General features: G+C 37.0%; 1 protein-coding gene and 1 non-coding gene across 2 annotated transcripts in view; one reads left to right on the top strand and one right to left on the bottom strand.

Annotated features, from left to right (window-relative positions):
* The window catches only part of LOC129765010 (protein FAM133-like), a 364,726-nt gene that overhangs the window by 283,315 nt on the left and 61,355 nt on the right, over positions 1–20,056 (bottom strand). The gene's annotated exons all lie outside the window — the stretch shown is intronic.
* Trnak-cuu (transfer RNA lysine (anticodon CUU)) lies at positions 11,273–11,345 on the top strand. The gene has a single exon. It is a non-coding gene; the product is annotated as a tRNA-Lys (tRNA).

Genomic DNA, 20,056 nt, shown 5'->3' with positions numbered 1-20,056 from the left:
TCTGCAGTGGAAACCGGATTCAATCTCAGGATAGCCCCGTTAGAATACTCGTAAGCTGTCGTGTTAGCAGATGGTTTTATCGAGGTTTTTCTGTACTGTGGCAGATCTCAGAGTAAGTCTCTAGTGGAAACTTCAAGATTAAACCAAGATAATTCCCGATAATTCAAGGATCTTTCCGGGTTGGAAATTTGCTTGACATGCATTGGAATCATTTTTATCAGTTTTTGCCTATTTCTTGATGTTTCTATGATAGTTAATTTATGTCTGCAACAGAACCAGTTCGTTTTATTTTGCATACTGGGATTTCATGAACATTATTAAAATTTAATATTATCTTAAAGATAAATCGTCCTGCTCAAACCTTTGTAGGGATATGAGGTGGGACCATCATCATCATCATCTCAGAGTGAAATTGCGCCATTACAATAAAACTCCACCCGGATTTACCTTGTACGTTCATGCATTTTCTCCACTGGAATCCTAACTAATCAAGGCTTTACCGTCACTAACAGCAACGAACTCTGCGATGCGTCTAATTTATGTCAGTACAAATTATCATACTTTTGCGGGGGAAATTTTCCTTTCCACCTCTTTTTTTTTTGCATATACTCATACTCAACCGATTACTCTCCGACAGAAGTCGTCGGTCGGGAAAAAGTTTCGCGTGACTTCTCCTCCAGCCTTATGTCACTAATCCCATCCGCCATTGTACCGAAACACAAGCGCCTGAACTCGCTCGTGTTTCGGTCAGAATCATTCAAGAAAAGCAGATCCCGCCGGGTTTTTTTTATGATTACAGCTTTTGGTTTGGATTTTAACCGCAAGAATACCGCCGGATTTGCTTCGCCACGGGCGGGTAACGTGCGGCGCGTGTATTCCGGATTAAATTTTATCTTGCAACCATTTTCTTCTTTCGCAACCGGAAGAGATGCCGTTTATCCGATGGCAGCGTCTGCGGGTGAAGTCTCGCGTTCCGTCATGGCAGCTCGCGTGTATCCGGTTTTTTTTTTCCTAGGGGGGCTCCGTTTCGCCTTCACCTCGCATTGTATGTTCGTTGCCTCGTGATGGTGGTGGTGAGTTTACTTCTTGATTGTTGCCCTCTGCGGCTTCTCCAGCATCTTTTGTGTTGCGTTGATGTTCCACGAAGAGGAAAGTGCGATGATATTTAATTTAATATTATGATTATGATGGCATCTTTTGTGAATTAAACGAGCGTGATGATGATGTATGGTCCAAACAATGGGAAGAATACGGTCGGCATTCGTACTTGACTTCATGTGTGCTATCTGAGGCCAGGAAATACGTATGCAGAGAGAGAATAAGCGTGGCTTTGATCAATGAGCGCCACTGGATCCTCAGAGACCACGACTGCGAGTGATGAGGGCGGTATACGATGGAATAAAGTTCATTAAAATTCTAGTGGAAAAATGTTACATTTGATCAGAAACATTTGCCCTTATGTGCAATAATTACTTTATCTTGAGTTTGAGACACTTAATGCTATTCACTTTCAACGTCGATTTTTCTTTCAAATGATTAGCTTACAACCAAAACTAAAATTAATAGTTTAGTGTAGAGATAAAGGTTTTCTTCTTCTTCAATAACTCTAACATTTATAAAAAAAATCCACCTTGGTGTATTCTACGTGGCAATCTCTAGAATACGAGTAACTTGCACTTCGTTGCAGTCATCCATGCGACATCGTCGACGTTCTTTCTTAATTCCCCAAAACCTGGATGAGCTATTCTAAATTACTCCGATCTTCAAAGTCCCACAACAACCTTACAGTTGAAAATTACAGAGATGTTTCGATTTTATGCTCTCTGTCGAAAGTGTTTGAACAACTAGTTCACGATGCTCTATATGCCGCATCCTGACCATTTATAACGGGAGTCCACCATGGATTGAATGATTTTCACTCGAGCGTTTCCTGAATCATGTCAGGAGTTCCATGTAGCGTTCTTGGACGGTTGATATTTATATTATTCGACTGAAATCGTGTTTGCTGATGTACGCTGACGATCTGAGTGATGTCATCTCACCTAGACTGCTGCGCCCTTCAAATCGACCGACGTGACCGAACTTTTTCTGCGGTGCGCTGAAAACGGGATGGAAAAGCCTTCGTGACCCCTAGATTTATTCAACGCAATACAAATGAGTTCACCTATGTATATGCAATTAAGGGGAGACCCCGGTCTGACAGGTCGGAGAAAAATCGATTTTTTGCATTTTTGGAAAGCTTATCTGCCGTCCTACGCTTAGTTGTCCCATGTTACTTTTTGACTTTTGTTCATAAAACGTTGTTTTTATGCATAATCTTACAGAAAACACAAAAAAACACATATAGTTTATTCCCAACTTTAAAAAAAAAACAATATCAAGTTCAATTGTCCCATGTTGATATTCTAATCATAACTGTCTCACCATGTATTTTTTGTAGATCCATATCGAATAAGTCGGTTCAAGTACATGAATTGCAGGCCTAATGGTTTGGAAGAACGAACTAATTCTCTAACAAATAAGAAAAAGTTTAACAGAACACGTGTACACCTTGTTAGCGAATGCAACAATAAGATTTATATTCTGCGAAGGTGTTGCAGATTACTCATTTCTTCATAAAACGATGTTTCTATGCGTAATCTTTCGAAAAAACACCTAAAAAATATTGTTTGTACCCAGTATATCAAAAAACAACATCAAGTTCAATTGTCCCATGTTGATATTCTACACCCAAACTAGCGTTGGCAGAAAAGATGCCATTTCCTGGTCATGAGAGTAAAATGCGCAAAAAATGAGCTAATTTGAAGCCTAAAAATGGTTTGTATGTATGCGTGCAGACATCTCTTTCTGTTTAATTTTCTCTTTTCATTTGGGATTGTGCAAAAAAGAAAGTCCATACGACGTCAATGGGGATCGAACCAAGGCCGGCTGGAATGCGAAGTTACTTTACACGACCACGCTTTCCATATAGCTGCCAGCGCTATTATAAAGGAGCGTGATAATATTACACCTCATCATAAAATGAAGGAAGGAAGGTATTGAATTAGAGAGACTTTAAACTCTGAGAGTTCATTCGTCTCTTAACATAAAATGAAGTTGGAAGGTGTTTTCTAAACCGATAAAGGAGAACATGAACGAGAATATATCTTTCTCTGTCTGGGCCGTGTATTTGGCAAACTATACGAAAAGCTTTCATTTAAATGTGTCTCCTGTTTCGCTCCCTCATATTGACTCTAGCATATATATTATACTAATGATCTACATGTATTGGGGACTAGAACATTTTATGTCATCTTTCAGCTCATTTAATCCTTTAAGGATCCACTCGGCCAATTTGGCTGAATTTGTTTTCAGCATGTAAAAAAGAATTATCTAGAGCAGGGTTTCTCAAAGAGGTCGACATCGACCCTATGGGTCGATTTCGTTTTCCAAGGGGTCGACACAAACGAAAATTGATTTTGGGGGTCAACGAGGTCTAAAAATCGACCCTCATTAATTAACACAAGTTCTTATTTGAAACTTTCATGATACTGTATAAGGATTACGTGAAGCAACTTGTTAAAATAATGACTAATATTTTAGTATATCTAATGAAGTCATGATCAAATTTAAGTCCAAACAAACATAACAAGCTTGCAAGGTCGCAAGTTTATTAGCGTTCTGAAATTCGTTGGAGCTTGAATGATAATACACTACTCGACTAATTTAATTCAAGAGATTACAAAGTGATTACACATAATCAGTTCATTAATGTGAACTTAAATGAAGTGATTGAAAAATAATTAAAGAGATATTTAGTTACTTACGCGCGTAGCGTTTACTTTTATTACTTCAGGGTACTTGGTAGGTGTTAAGTCAGACTGGTTCATGTGACATTTCCATGATTCCGAGAAAAACGAGCTTAAAGTTTAGTGATGTAAGGGATTTTCATTTATTATTCACACTAATATCGATCCGTTATTCTTGCTGTACGCTTGATTTTTAAATCTGATAAATGTGGTATGTAGCTTACAACATGCCTAACCTGATGCAATCAATAACTCGAAATTTTTAATTTTGCGACTTGGTCCCCTCTGACTTAACACCGACCACTTGTCACCGAAAATTATGAATGTTATGGTTTTTTTTTGTTTTCGTTTTTTTATGCTGATTGTTGGCTTATGTAAATTTTCTATATAATAGCCAATATATCCAAGTTTATGAATGAGTAGACTCGTAAGAATATCAGAAGCATCTAGTACTTACACTCACAAAAATGCGTAGTAAAATAAGCTACAAAATCTTTGGTACTTCTAACCTTTTGGTACGTACGAGGTCGGTTCAAAAAGTATCGCGACTTTCGAATTTACGCGGGTTACGTTCGGAGGGTATGTTCGATATATTCAAGATCAACAAAGAAACCGTTCGAACGCGGAGATTTACAGCCTTATTCTGTATTCCGACGGATTTTCATTTCGTTCGAAACCGTTATTTCGTTCGAGTTAAAATTTCCCAATCGCTATTTCGAACGTTTCACCCATTCAATGTTCGAAGGTAAGCAGATCGAACGAAATGCAAAAACAACTCGAACGTAATACAGAATGGAATTTTATTAAGTCGTTCGAAATATTTCGAATCGATCGAAATACAGAATAGGGGTGTTAATGCTTCAACTCACCAAAATTGAACTGTATTTAGATAGATTGGAAGAAAGTCACCACATCAATTTGATGCAAGGTGCGGGTACTTTTGTACTTGCATACATTTCTGCAGATCGGAACGTGTTTCCCCAACACAGATTTCAAAACCAATTAGCCTGGGAAAACGGCATTGCGAAATAGATGCAAGATGCGGGTACTTTTGTACCCGCATGCACCTTTACAGTCGGGAACATGTGCAGACTTCAAATGCGGTATGAACACATTGCTTTGGCTCGGTTATTCGAAGATATCCCTTGATGTCTTCAGCTTACTGAACTTCTACGTATACCGTTCGGCAAAATGTTGATAACAATTAATAACGTTCGAGAAGTACGTACACTTGGGAGATGCAATAAATTCAGAGGGAAATGTAAAATATATTGATCATTTAATCATTCTGGCGTTCACATATTTTGAAAGTCCACGAGAAAAAATGAAATGAACAAGGCGACATGCCATACGACTTGCAACGAAGAAAGTAATCTATCACAATGCATGAATTGACCTAAATTGGGATTTGTTCGCGTTCGAATCCGGGATTGTTTCATTCAATCACTGATTCAATCAATAATTACACTCAAATTCACTCAAATGACTACTAAGCCAACGTTAATCCTACGTCAACCTTGTGATTGTATTTTAGGTAAAACCCACCCATAGTTTTTGACGTAGGACTATTTCTTTCGGGAACATATTTTCAAAAATTAGTAACCTACTTTATTTGTAAGTAACTTGTATTAAACATTATTAATCACACTTGTAATTAACTGAAGTTCATGTATATATTTATTTTGTTGAATTTTAATGAGAAAATAATGAAAATAATGGCTATAGTGCTCTATGGTATCACTTCATTCTGGGAAAGGGGTCTATTGCCCAGAACAGTTTGAGAACCCCTGATTTGACGCGTTACACACACGTTTTTTGATATCTTATTTTTTGGATTTTTTATTAACTTCTAAACAGCGATTTTTCATGAAAAATAACTCATTTTTTACAAAAATGGCCACCATTTTGGTAATTTTCCGAGTTTTCAAAAATCTCTATGTAACGTTTTGGATATTGTCCTTAGTTTTGAAATACTCATTGGAATTTGTTCTGCGTTGCTTCAAAACAAGCAAGGTACCGATTTTCAGACAACATCTACACATCCAGCTGTTAACAGAGTAATAATCATTAATCGTGCACTCAAAAAATGGAAAATACATATTCAAATATACCTTAAACAATACCCAAAATACCCGAACACTACACTTTATTCCTAAAATCCGAAAAAAAATCATCAATATTCATTATCCTTCGACCTTCCAGGCAGGTGTCCCCCCTAAAGGCATCACACTGTTGAATTTTCCGCAGTAACACGGAGTAAAGGGTGTGTCACATCAAATTGCATCACGGAAAAAACGCTGTAGAAATTTAATTTTTAGGAATTATATCTTCAGCTTTCGCTTATAATCAGATAAGAGTGTATAGATCACGTTGGCCATGCTTCACTGTCAATTTTTCGTAAATTTGGAAAAATGTCGTCGAACGAAAAAGAGCGTCGTGAATTAATCCTGCGCACTCATTTCGAGAATCCGGAGTTGTCACATCGGGACATCGGTAAGATGCTGGGAATCGTCCAATCCACGGTCAGCAGAGTACTAACACGATACTTCGAGAACCTAACCATCGACCGGAAGGTGAAGAACGGCAAAAATGGATGCTCCGTCAGTGAAAAAGATCACAAGCGTGTAGTTAAGCAGTTTAGACGTGATCCGAGAAGTTCGGTCCGGGATGTCGCCAATAAGCTGAATTTGTCAAGTTCATTCGTCCAGCGGACCAAGCAGCGGGAGGGCCTGGGTAGATACAAGGTTCAGAAGGCTCCTAACCGCGACGAAAGGCAAAACATGGTGGGGAAGACGCGAGCCCGGAAGCTGTACACCGAAATGCTGACGAAGCCGCATTGCCTGGTAATGGACGACGAAACCTACGTCAAAGCGGACTTTCGTCAGCTGCCGGGCCTGTTGTTCTTCTCCGCAGAGGACAAATTCAGCGTTCCGGAGGAGATTCGCAAGCAGAAACTATCCAAGTTTGCCAAAAAGTACATGGTGTGGCAAGCGATCTGCTCTTGCGGAAAGCGGAGCGCCCCCTTCGTGATGACCGGCACGGTAAACGGGCAGGTTTACCTTAAGGAGTTCCTACGCTTACTACCACTATTGAAGCAGCACGAGGGCCCGACCATCTTCTGGCCGGATCTCGCTTCGTGCCACTATTCAAAGGACGTGTTGGAGTGGTACGAAGCCAACGGGGTCACCTTCGTGCCAAAGGAAATGAACCCGCCCAACGCGCCGGAGCTTCGCCCAATAGAGAAATATTGGGCAATTATGAAGCAGGCCCTCCGGAAGAACCGAAAAGTTGTCAAATCGGAGGCGGACTTCAAGAGAAAATGGATTTCTGTTCAAAAAAAAACTACAACCTGACGTTGTACAGAACCTTATGGACGGGGTAAAGAGGAAGGTGCGAGCATACGGGCTTGGGCTCGAAGTATGAATAAAAAGAAAATGCCAAAAGTTGTTTAATAGTTTTTATTTTACTGTCTAAAATTTTCAAAAGGATCGGTCTACTGGGCGAATTTCTACAGCGTTTTTTCCGTGATGCAATTTGATGTGACACACCCTTTATACAACCACTGCTTGGTCGTCTTAACATACAGTTCAGAAGATGTAACGTAGCTTCATTTTGTACGCTCTTCAACAACTTATGTGGAACGACTCATAAAATTTGCCGGACTATCGAAGACTTTGCAAGCTCAATGGCTCTAAGACTGTAGCTCAGCCATACTTAACCTACGGCCCGGCGATCTCATCTGGTTGGCTAATCTGATGTTATTCTATTTTGCACTATTATGTGCATACAACAATAACGAAATATAAGAATAATTTCCTTCTTCGGGGCTAGAAGCGAATGAATTGATGGCTAGAGGCTAGAGGCGAATGAATTGAGAATCCAAACCATGATCATCATTATTCAAGTCCCAGTTTCCCTCCAGCTAGCATTCAGCTGTTTTTCTTAATGCTGATGTCAGACACAGCTATTTGCACGATATGAAGGAAGCATGATGATGATGATGATATTGAATTAGAGAGACTTCAAACTTTTCAGTTAATTCGTCTCTAGTCTTGAGAAAGGCCCTTGGAAACACTTTACTCTACTCCTGCATTACACCTCCACCCTCGCTGCCTTGAGAAAAAGGAAGAATGGATCCTACACAATGACGTATTCTTGTTCGGTGGAGGCACCGCGTCGATTCTCATGCAAACACAAACACTTCCAAAATAGGTGTATGAGTAACGTTTGTGAATTGTGTGTTGGCCCTTCTTTTCGATAGTTCCAAACTGCTTTGAAATCAAACTATTGAAATCACAAAAATCTATGAATTTAGTAGAGTGTTCGGATTTCTTGGTGTAATAATGATGATGATATTTTGAATTAGAGGGGACCCTCAGGTTTTTTTTAGTTCATTTGCCTCTAGCTTTAAAAAAGGCCAATTTGGAAAACTTAATACTCGCCCTTGCGAAAGGCTATTCGGAGAGCTGCCACTGCCATCCAGTCGCTACCAGGATGACTGATAAATCATAAATGACTTATAGGTGACTGTATGCGGTCAATCAATTAACACGTTGAGACCCGCTGACACTGAACTTTCCGCGTGGTCCGCGTCGGTCTCTGTGGACTTACAATTGACTTTTTGTTAGGAGAACGTTGGTCACTGTGACCGACTGTTACAAAATTAGAAAATGAATCAATTATGTTTTTTTTCGGATGTGATACAGAATGCAGATAGTGTTAGTCGAATTTTTGACTATTTTCTTTTTATCAAATAAATTTCTTTGGGAGCTGGGACTGACACTGGTATTGTGCAAGCACTCCCCCTTAAGTACTTTCTCGCTCCTTTGATGTGGACTAAATGGAAAGCACAAATTTCGTGAATTCATTGTTTCCAGGTTAGAAGCGATGTAAAAATGCAGCACATTTCAAACCGAATGTGAAGAAAATATTTTTTGGCGGCGAGAGCTGCGTTCGTTGGTGCAAAACTGGAGGTGAAATTTTGTTCCACACACCCGATTCAGCTCAGATTTTCTGTTACCAGTCTGAATGTTCTTTGGAGTATTATTTTTGAAAGCGTTGGAAATGTAACTTTATTTAGAGATACTTAAACACTACGACTTGTCGTGTCGCTAGCAACTTATCGCCCATAATTTGGCTAGTTTAACTCATCAAGCAAATTGTTTGCATAATGTCAGGTGTTTTTATTGCTTTGGTATGCGAAGTACAACAAAATATGTTGCCTGTTGCATATTGCGTATTGCTGCTTGTTAGTTGCTTATTGCTCCGGTGTACGAGCGGCCTAAGATTTTCATTATTGAAATTCTCTAATGTTTGTTTCTCGCCATTTATAACTTTGTGGTCCTATGTTAATAATGTCTTGGACACCACTCTTTTTTATTTAATTTTTTTTCGGGCCGCAACACCATGATTCGCATGTGTTTGTGGCCCCTCTGAAATGTACACTGATATACACTTAAAGAAACTAGCCGGAACGCTTTCGGCTACTCTTGATATCTGATTCCCATACCGGGAATCGAAACGGGGCCCACCGGGCGTGAGCCGGATATTCTAACCACTAAACAACATGGGATATTAGTCATCATTTCTTCTGATTTGAGTCGAACAGAATGCGAAATTCAAGTTCGATCGGATCGGAAATTCTGTCGAATTCCGAATCCAATCGGTATATGTCTCATTTTTTTTCGAATTTTCGATTGAGGATTATGATGGAAGTTCACTGTACTAAAAAAATGAACATTTTTTACCTGTTAAATCACTAAAAATATGTCTCCATTTGTTATCCTATGACATGAACTAATCTTAACGGGTGAGTCGTGTTTTCGTTTGTTCGCGAAATAAAGTTGGCAACTTCAGGTTCATATTGAGGTGTCCATCGATGGAGTTACAAAAATACAATAAAACATTTAATAAATTTTTTTTTTTTACCAAGCGTGATTTCATTTAGTCCGCTACTTATGACTCATTTGTTATAACGATTCGTGAGCAGGGTTGCCAACTATAATTTGAAAAAATAAAAAAAAAAAAGAAAATAAAAATCAGGATAAATCAGGATAGCTTATATTGGGTTGTCCAAAAAGTTCATGTCGATTTTTGGAAAACAAGAACATCATGTTCAATCAAAACATTATAATTGAATTTTATATCCATAGTTCTGTTTCACAATCTTTCGCCATCTTAAATAGCTTAAATATTCTATCCTCCCACAACTTGTTTGCTTCCTCGTCAAGCCATACATGTGAGAAACAGGTTGCTTGGTAGTAGTTCATAATACAGAATCCATTCCAAATCTCACCAGAAACAGAGTATATCTTCATTCGGGCGGAGACCGGATGTGTAAAAAAATTAATAAGCATGGTATAAATCCTCGCATAAGCGGAAATGCAAGTATTTCGTCTGACTTTTTAATCGTTTATATTTTTTACGAAAAATTTTACAGCATCACCACAGTGAATTGTATAGAAATCAATATTCAAACTTTCACTGAATTCATCACCCATGCTTTGGAATGAATCTTTCCTTAACAAATGAGAAAAGCATATCAGCAGTGGAAGACTTGTTGAATTTTTCCTAATTTTTATGATATTTAGTACGGTTATAGATAACAGTTCGGCTGAAAAGTTTATAAGGTAACACAGTAAAACTATTGCGTAATCCTTTTCAGGTCTGCGAACAGAAAATAGTCTCTGGGGGCCATATCTGGAGAATACGGTGGATGCCGAAGCAATTCGAAGCTCAATTAATGCAATTTGGCCATCGTTTTCATAGATTTAGTCAAGTCAAGTATATTTTTGCAAGAGGCGCCATCTTGACGTCAACCTTATGAACTTTTCAACCGAACAGTTATATTTACCATAGTCCCATCATTGAAGTTTATTCTACTTTGAATCAGACGAACAAATTACAAATAAAATCTTATTATATTGACTGTGGATTCAAAAATTTTCTCTTGAGTAATTTTACACTATGAAACGTATTTCTATATTAATAACTCTGGGGATACATCTACATACACATTATTCTCAATTAATCAATGTTGTTCTCAAACTTAATCTCGTTGTAATTCCATAAATTCGTCAGATAATCTGGTTTGATGAAATTTTCTAGCACAATTTTGAGAGGCCACGAAACAATTGAGGGGAGAAATAAAAAAAAGTTAAGTACAAAGTTTAACTTAATGTAAGATATATACAATTGCGAACCGGAGAACTATCATGACAGAAAAAATTGGCATGGAAACTAGTATATTTATTACGAATAATGTAAAGAGTACAAAAATCAGGAAAAATCAGGATCAGTCCAGAAAAATCAGGATGAATTGCGTGTTAGTCAGGATATCAGGGAGCGTGCTAAAAAGTCTGGGAAATCCTGAAAAATCAGGAAGGTTGGCATCTCTGTTTGTGAGTGTTCATACTTATTACTTGCATAATTATACAAAATCTGTCTACTGTCCAAATTCCCTCCAATCAGATTCCAAACCATGTGCCCGGCTAGCTCAGTCGGTAGAGCATGAGACTCTTAATCTCAGGGTCGTGGGTTCGAGCCCCACGTTGGGCGGTTATTTTTAGCCATTTTCAATTATTATACAATTACCTAGCTGACCCAGCGAACTTCGTCCCGCCCAAAATTATTGTTTTGATATAAATTCTTCAGAACAAATTTCTAAACTTTTTCTCATCATAACACTATGCTATGGGCCGAATACAACAAATACAACCAAATAAAGACGGCTCAAAAGGGACCTTTCCTTTTTCGGATTTTGCGATTAGTAACACTTTGGCCTTCCTTTTTTATTTATTTATATTTATAGATAGTAATGCGTTATTCCGCCTGAAAATCCATTTCCTCCTTTAAACAAAGATCAATTACGTTAGTGCAAACATCAAATGGAATAACAACACTTATCATGATGTAATTTTCAAACATATGGGTATTCAATTTACCGAATTTTCCGAACTTCCTTCAGAGTTTTCCGAAACTTTTCCGACTTTTCTATCCGCTATATTGATCTATGGGCCAAGACAAATACAACAAAATAAAGACGACTCAAATCGGGCCATTCCTTCTTCGGGTTTCGCGCTTAGCAAAACATTTGGCCTTACATTTTTATTTTTTTTTTAATATATATTTTATTAAGGCACATATGACGTTAGCCTGACGGGGCCGGGAGTTCAATATTTTGACAATTTTTGTCTTACGACTACGCTACACTATATTAATAACATGCGAATATATGTCTTTTTTACATAGAAATATTTACTTTTAGCGTCAAAGCCATATACACAGAGAAAAATAGAAATGTCTGTTATGACTATGATCCATATCAATGGAAGCAGATTGATTTTTCAAAAAGTTTCACAGAAACAATGCAAATTGCACATTGCGATTGTTTAGCCGGATTAGGTGGGAGCATGCTGAAAATCCTCTCCTGTTATTTTTTCGATTCAAATCTAGTGGAAAAGTCGCTCAATGAACATCGCGAAATAGGTGCTAGTAAGTTAAGCAATATGCGTCACACAAAATCTCTCGTTCGGTAAATAGCTTGCCTAACTGTTTCACAAAGTTCATGTTAGCTCTATGAAATATTTCGCGCGAATAGAAAGATCGCAACTAAATTTAAATCATCTACAAGAACGTCGATTGATAATGAATTCGCTTCTGCTGCATGGAAGCTACGAATGTAAACAAATGATGTTTGCCCAACATATGCTCTGCATGTATGTGTAGCAAGAGCCCTATAGAGAAAAATCTGAATTTGATTTCTTCAATTAACACGTTCACGCCGGCCCTGTAATTCATGCTCCTCTCCCACCAGCGGCTGCGCTTAATGCTTTCCGCTCTATCATGGTTTGTCCGAAAAATGATAATGGTTTGTTCGGTTTTGAAAATCACTATTTTCCAATGACGAAATTTGAATTTTCAAGCAGATGCTGCATTTCTCCTTGCTTTAGTTTATTGTCATCATATTGGAGCATTCATAATTTAGGCTTTCTTCAGAATATTGTCTATTCTTGAGCATTTTCAAGAACAGCCATTAACACAGAAACTTTATTTCAACTACGCGCGAAGGACACCATAAACAAACTGCAGCGCGCCAACATCAGTGCATCGAACAAACCATGATCAAAATTGAGATCATCGAGATGCATCAATTACATGATTTCGATACATAAACCTGATACAAATGGTGTGCAAGCATGATGTTTACAATAATCCAGAAAAGGTTGGTTAAAAGTTAACTCAAATAAGGGGCGCATTGTCATGAATAGAAGGTAGACTTTATAAACCTTTAAAACATGTGAATCCGTGTATATATCCTTTAAAACTACTGTAAATCATGATAAAGACAATTTTATTTATATGTTTGGAAACATTTGAATACCTGATTTCACTTGTTGTTATATGCTACGAATCATGACACAATAACACAATAACGATGAGACAGTTTAGTGCGGGCAACTGGTGACACGCGCCGGCGTGAACGTGTTAATTAGAGAAATGGAGTGTGTATAACACGGATTTATTATAATGCTTTTTAAAAATTTATTTCAACATCTATAAATTGAAAACCTGCTACATTCTACAAAAACATTTAATATTACTTATACGACATATTGGCTACCTACGTACTGGAAAGAAATAGTTATTGTCGGGGATCGAACTTGGACCTCCCAAGCGAGGGCGTGAGATTTCCAAATTATAGGAATATATTAAAGTTTTAGGCAAATTATAGGAATAGCTTCACATCAGTTATGTTTCTTATTTTCCCATTGTTCGGTAAGATATATAAACAGATATTCATATACAGTGACTTAAACTCGTAATCGTACTCCACCATGCAGATCTCTTTTCCCTTCTTTTGAAAGCCGAAAACAACCTTTGGGAACATTCTATTTAGATAAGGTCATAGTGTCATATGAGAGTAAAATGGTTTGCTATCTGTTTTGAAAATAATGGTTTTTATTTCTCTTAGAATGCTCAATGGTCCAGGAGATGCAATTAAGTGGATATTAGCATTTAGAGCTCGACAGTTATTCTCTAGACAAAAGCTGTCTTAGACAAAGTTGTTACTCATGATAGAGCGCTCGCTTTTATGTTGTCAAAAATAGGGTGACCAACATTTTCGATGAAATAAAAAATCTCGCTTTCTTATCTTTATAGATAGAGGTAAACATAGTTCGACAAGATTGTAGCTCCAGTTATTTGAGCGATCTTTGTAGAACAAAGTTTTACTCTATCTCTTGAAAGAACCGATATAGCGCCTTTTTTCTAAGTTACGTTAGGGTCACCATGAAAAACCTGTTTTTTTGCTCTAACTTTTATGTTTCAAATTTTACATGCAAACTGTCTTCAAAAGACTTTTAGAGCTTACTAATACAAACATTTTTCGATGCAGAACTTGTCAATATCTCAACTTTACTCAAAGTTATTGATATGTCTCCTCAAAAAATATGCTCTTTTCATTTGTTTGTCATTCTTTCTGGGGCAAACGTAAACAAAGTTTATTGGCGGCATTTGAAAGAGCATATTTCACTCTACATGATTTGTGATTTGCAAAACTATGTTATTTTTTATGTTTGAGTAAATTAAAATTGGAATCAATACCAACATTTTGCGATGCAGAACATGTCAATATCTTAATTCTGCTCAAAGTTATTGATGGGGTTTCATCCAAAAACTCATGATTACAATTTGAATTTACAAAAACACAAATAATAACATTGTTTTAAAAATCACATATTATATATAGTGAAATCTATTCTTTCAAATTCCGTCAACAAACATATTTTATGTTTGCCCCAGAAAGAATGACAAACAAATGAAAAGAGCATGTTTTTTGGGAAGAAATATCAATAACTTTGAGTAAAGTTGATATATTGACAAGTTCTGCATCGAAAAATGTTTGTATTAGTAGGCTCTAAAAGTCTTTCGAAGACAGTTTGCATGCAAAATTTGAAACATAATAGTTAGAGCAAAAAACAGTTTTTTTTATGGTGACCCTATCGTAACTTAGAAAAAAGGTGCTATATCGGTTATTTCAAGAGATTGAGAAAAACTTTGTTCTACAAAGATATCTCAAATAATTGAAGCTACAACCTTGTCGAACTATGTTTACCTCTATCTATTAAAATAAGAAAGTTAGATTTTTTATTTCATCGACAATTTTGGTCACCCTATTTTTGATAACATAAAAACGAGCGTTCTCCACTTTCAGAGACTTTAATTGTGGATGCCAATCGATTTCCGGATTTTGTTTTGTTGACATTGTAAAGCAAATATATTCACTCAACATACGCTGCTGAATGTTATCGAAAAGGGTCTTACAACCGAATTTTTGCCCCATGGGATTTTTTTTTGAGTAGCCTGAATTCGTAACCCAAGCCCATGATTTGTACATTACCTGCTACAACGAATTGAGGAAATTGGCGCATCAAATCATTAAGGTTTTTGTATCTTGACGACATTTTAAGGGTATCTGAAATAAAATCGCATTGAAATCTGTTTAACGAGTTCAATATAGAAGTCACGACACATCGATTTGAAGCTTCCTAGCTGCATCCAATCGTTTTTCCGCTTCTGCTTCATCAATACCAACGTAAACATCTTCAGGCTTCTTCAGAAAGACTTCAAAATCTTTCACATCTAGGTCAGCATCAGCGAATCGTTGCACGTAGCTTTGCATACATAAGTTACCCGTGTTATATTTATATTCTGATTGATAAGTGCGTTATTGACATTATTGATGAGCAGTAGAACAATGTTCAGAACAGCATAATCGGTTTAGTCATAGGATCGTTTGAATGAGCCAATATACGATTGGCGGATTGATTAGGGTCATACTTATCTTGGATCGAAAATAATAGTCTTCAAATCGCTCGAGATTTCACTAAACAATTGTCTCCAACGAAAGCCGTCTCGTTACGTTGCGTTAAACAATTATATAAATCAAGGTATCTATGCATGCACTGTAATAAATTCAATATTTAAAATTGTATTCGAAAAAAAATCTGTAAATTCTGTATCTTTGCTGAAAATCTGTAATTCTGTATATACAGATTTTGTATCTGAAATTTGGCGAAAAATCTGTAAAATACACAATATTCTGTATATGTGGCAACCCTGCTCAAACTCATATTCGTACGGTGGTTGAAATTTCAACTCGATTTCGAAGACGTTGATAAATTTCAGAATTCAATCATTAGTATGGTATCCCTTGTTCATTGCAACTACCTTTAGCCGTTATCTACGAGCTTTTTGGTGTTATATTCATCCATTTCGTCATCAAGCGGCTTTTCAAATCAAATGGTTTCTGAATTTCCTACACAGATAACTTCCTCAGTTTTTTCCTGGGATTGATGACGGGAGATTGTGGAAGAATATCAATAACTTTTGAACAATTTTAATGTGACCATGTGCGAACTTCATGTGCCTCGTGCTCTAGGTCATTGCTTGGTAAAATTTGACTCCTCGATTCTATTCCATTTTGTTGACACTTTGCTTCATATTTTTCTTCAGGATGTTCAGGTAAACATTCTGATCCATTACACCATCGATGAGACCAACTCACCCATACATGCACCCTCATACCATCCATCCACCACCATAATGTTTAAACGTTGCTTTCAGATTTTTAACGTTTAACTCATCGTTTGGCTTCCTCCATACCAAACGACAACTATGGGAGCCAAAAATATTAAATGTGTGTTCCGTGCTGTTAGGAAAAATCAAATTGAAGTTACTGATTTATTTTGCTGGGAACGGTTTTTCCCCTCTGTGCTCCGGTATTCAAGTTGTTCTTCCTAGGAACATTACCAACTTTTATTTTGCTCAATTTGATTTTTATAATATGATATGATTGATTTTTTGTATTCTGGAGTGGCAAGCTCTAGAATACGCGTAACCACAATGCAAGCCGGAAGAATTTTATTGATGAATTTTCATTTAAATTCAAATAATTAATAGCAGTTAATTATCAGTAATAGACTGCCGTTCTACGCATAGTTGTCCCATGTTCCAAAATCAGTAACTGAGAAAAACGCAATCAAAGTTTTCTCGCATATTTGTCTACCAAAAGCTTTAAGCATTTCAATTTAGCAATACATCGGGTTTTTTATAAGCACTTTACTATTGTTTAATGAAATGTGATGAGATTCCATCACTGAATCAATCAAGCTTGATAACGTGTTTAAAAATTTATGATGGGACTGTTATGCCTCGAATATGAACATGGGACAATTGAACTTGATGTTGTTTTTTGATATACTGGGAACAAACAATATTTTTTTTGTGTTTATTCGAAAGATTATACATAGAAACATCGTTTTATGAAGAAATGGGTGATCTGCAACACCTTCGCAGAATATAAATCTCATTTTTATTAGGCATTCCCTAACAAGGTGTACACGTGTTCTGTTAAACTTTTGACGTAGAACTACGTCTTTCATTAAGGGTGTCAAATCAGAAAACAGGTCACGTTTTTATGAAATAAAGTTAACGTTAATAACTATTTTTGCCGCGAACGGATTTTAGCGATTTACATACCAAACGAATCGGAAATTCCCTAAGATTTGTTTAATATGATATACATTAGAATCCCCTGGTTTGTTCATGGTTAAAATTCATGAAAACTTTAGGCGTTTCCATTTTTCCATACATTTGTTCTGTCCATTTGTGTGCTTTCCCGAACAGAGCTGTCAATAACGAGCAATTTATCGACGACCAACGAAGGGGAAATCGTAGGATTTGAAGTCGCCGTGAACAAAGGAAAAGTAGAAGAATGAAGGGGAATACTTGCCTTGAGTATAAACAGTGGATCTCGCTGAGGCAAACTTTCATTCGGCATCGGACTGTTGAGCAAACCAGTTCACTTTGCTTTCGCTGCCCTTCGATCTAAGATTGGACCCCACCAGTGGTAATCCAACTTGGATATCGTCGTTTGATTTTTCTGTTCGTTATTCGTTATTCGTATCGTGTGTTTTTCTTCCCGCGTCATAAATTGGACGTTTCGCGTAGTGTGTGTGAAAAAACGAACGCATTACCAGAGGCAGTGAAATTTCGAGGCAAGCGTCATCTAATGATGCACGCGATGTTGGTGTAGTGAAAAGCGCTCACACTGAGCCGAGCCTTCGCGAGCGTGACACCGCATCGAACAACAGCAAAATAGGCGATTGCGGCACGTTGGTCGAAAAGGTAAACGGCTTCTTTGGTGCTTTTGAGAATGCATCAATACATTAAACTGACGTTATGGCGAAGCAGGCTTTAAGGTTATGCTCCAAAAAAATATTTGGGGAATACCAAGCATCTTGCATGTCTTACTGGAATGTTATAAGTTATTTAGGTTCGCGTGCCAGTCGCAAAACTGCCGTCAACTAGGATTGCATTTGCGCTAATATTGATCATTATGAAGCATTGCTACTGTTTTCGAGGTTATTGATACTAACAAAAAGGGTTTATTTCGCTTGTTTAGTCACCAAGAAAGTAAATGTCGTTCTGGAGTTTTGTATGTGATTAGGTTTCGCTTACCAGTAGCAAAAATTCCTCCACTAAGGGTGACAGCTGCGCTTCTCTCGAGCATGAGAAAGTAATGCTATAAACTTTTTTTGAGGCCAGTAATATTAACAAAAGTGTTTCTTTTGAGAATAGCGCAAAATGATGAGAAGTATTTGTTTTCCTAGTAGCTTCAAGCCACCATTGTATGGTTCTGTATGCATGCTATGGTGAACGCTTGTTTGGCGCTTGGTTTACGTTGTACGAACGATGCCTAGAGGTGCGATTGCATTTAGGCAATACTAAATAACATGTAGCATGATATTTGATACTTGCAAGTGTTGTCATTGTTATTGTTTCCAAGCGGTGCCAATGATATATTGATGTAGTTATGAGATGTGGAATAATGGTGCTGGTGTAACATGTATATAATCGACTGTAGCCGAGTATATGTCAATTGCGAAAAAGGCCACCGGAATAGCGTTCGAGGTAAATTATCAATTCTTCCAAAACAGAAAAGAGTGCATTAGGCCTGCTGAAAGTGTGACATGAAATTTTTGTACTTGAACCGACTTATTCGATATGGATCTACAAAAAATACACGGTGGGACAGTTATGAAGAGAATATCAACATGGAACAATTGTACTTGATGTTGTTTTTTTAAAAGTTGAGAATAAACTATATGTTTTTTTGTGTTTTTCCGTAAGATTATGCATAAAAAAAGTTTATGGGTCTGAGCCTAGGGGCACGGACGGAATCTTGACATAGGACTGTGATTGTGTGTAGTAATTGCCCTTAAATTGAAAAACTCAATTGTTCAAAATCTATATTTTTCTCTTTTGATACATCAAATGGATGCCCTGGAAAAACCGTTTCCTGTATGTACTTGAATCCTTCAACGTTATATGACATTATATGGGTTATATGACATAACGTGGTAGAATTCGGTACCGCATTCTGTTCAAAAATGTACACAAAAATACCATTAAAGCCATTACTACCCTTTTCTTCTGTTTATTCAATCATGCAGAAGAAGACAAAGAGTCATCATGTATCATTTTTAAACACAAGTCTAAATAGTTAAGACCTACATAAATATAAGCCTGAGTCAAATCAATCTATGACTACAAAAATATATTATAGATAAAAATAGCATTATTCCCTTCGTTACCACGTTGTCCGGAACATTGTTTGTAATAACTTTATAGCCCTGTAAGATCGCGACTACTCAAGCTATCATAATCTGATTTACGTGGGTATACCCTTTCGATCTTCTAAATCAGTAGCCATAGATAACACGATCATTTATTGCATTTTTACATAACCAAACAACATACTCGATATTATGACATCCTGGACCACAATTACACAAATTGTTAGTAGTGAGACCTACCCAATAAAAACATGAATTGAGCACAAATTGATTGGACTACATACAATATAATATAAAATTAATGCCTATTATCGGTAAATGGAGAATAATTCATGTTACGCATCAACTCACATTATGAGCTAACACCCGAATTTAGGCAAAAAGTTTTCTCGTTGCGTCGGGGAGGAAGCGAGTGGATATTACAATCGAAAGAAAACATACCCAATTAAATCGTCAAATTGTTAACTTTTTTTTTACTATATTCACTGTTCATGTTTCAAGCAAAACTAATCTGGATAAATTTCCTGTCTAATGATTATAACACAAAATATGTCGCAATAACCATTTTGAGTAACGTTTGAAGACTCTTAAAAAATCGTAACATTTTTCGTAGAGTGACCCCCCTAT

This window comes from Toxorhynchites rutilus, chromosome 2 (genome assembly GCF_029784135.1).
Source record: "Toxorhynchites rutilus septentrionalis strain SRP chromosome 2, ASM2978413v1, whole genome shotgun sequence".
Taxonomy (NCBI): Eukaryota; Metazoa; Arthropoda; class Insecta; order Diptera; family Culicidae; genus Toxorhynchites; species Toxorhynchites rutilus.
Note: the sequence above shows the minus strand (reverse complement) of the source record. Positions and strands in the feature narration are given on the sequence as shown.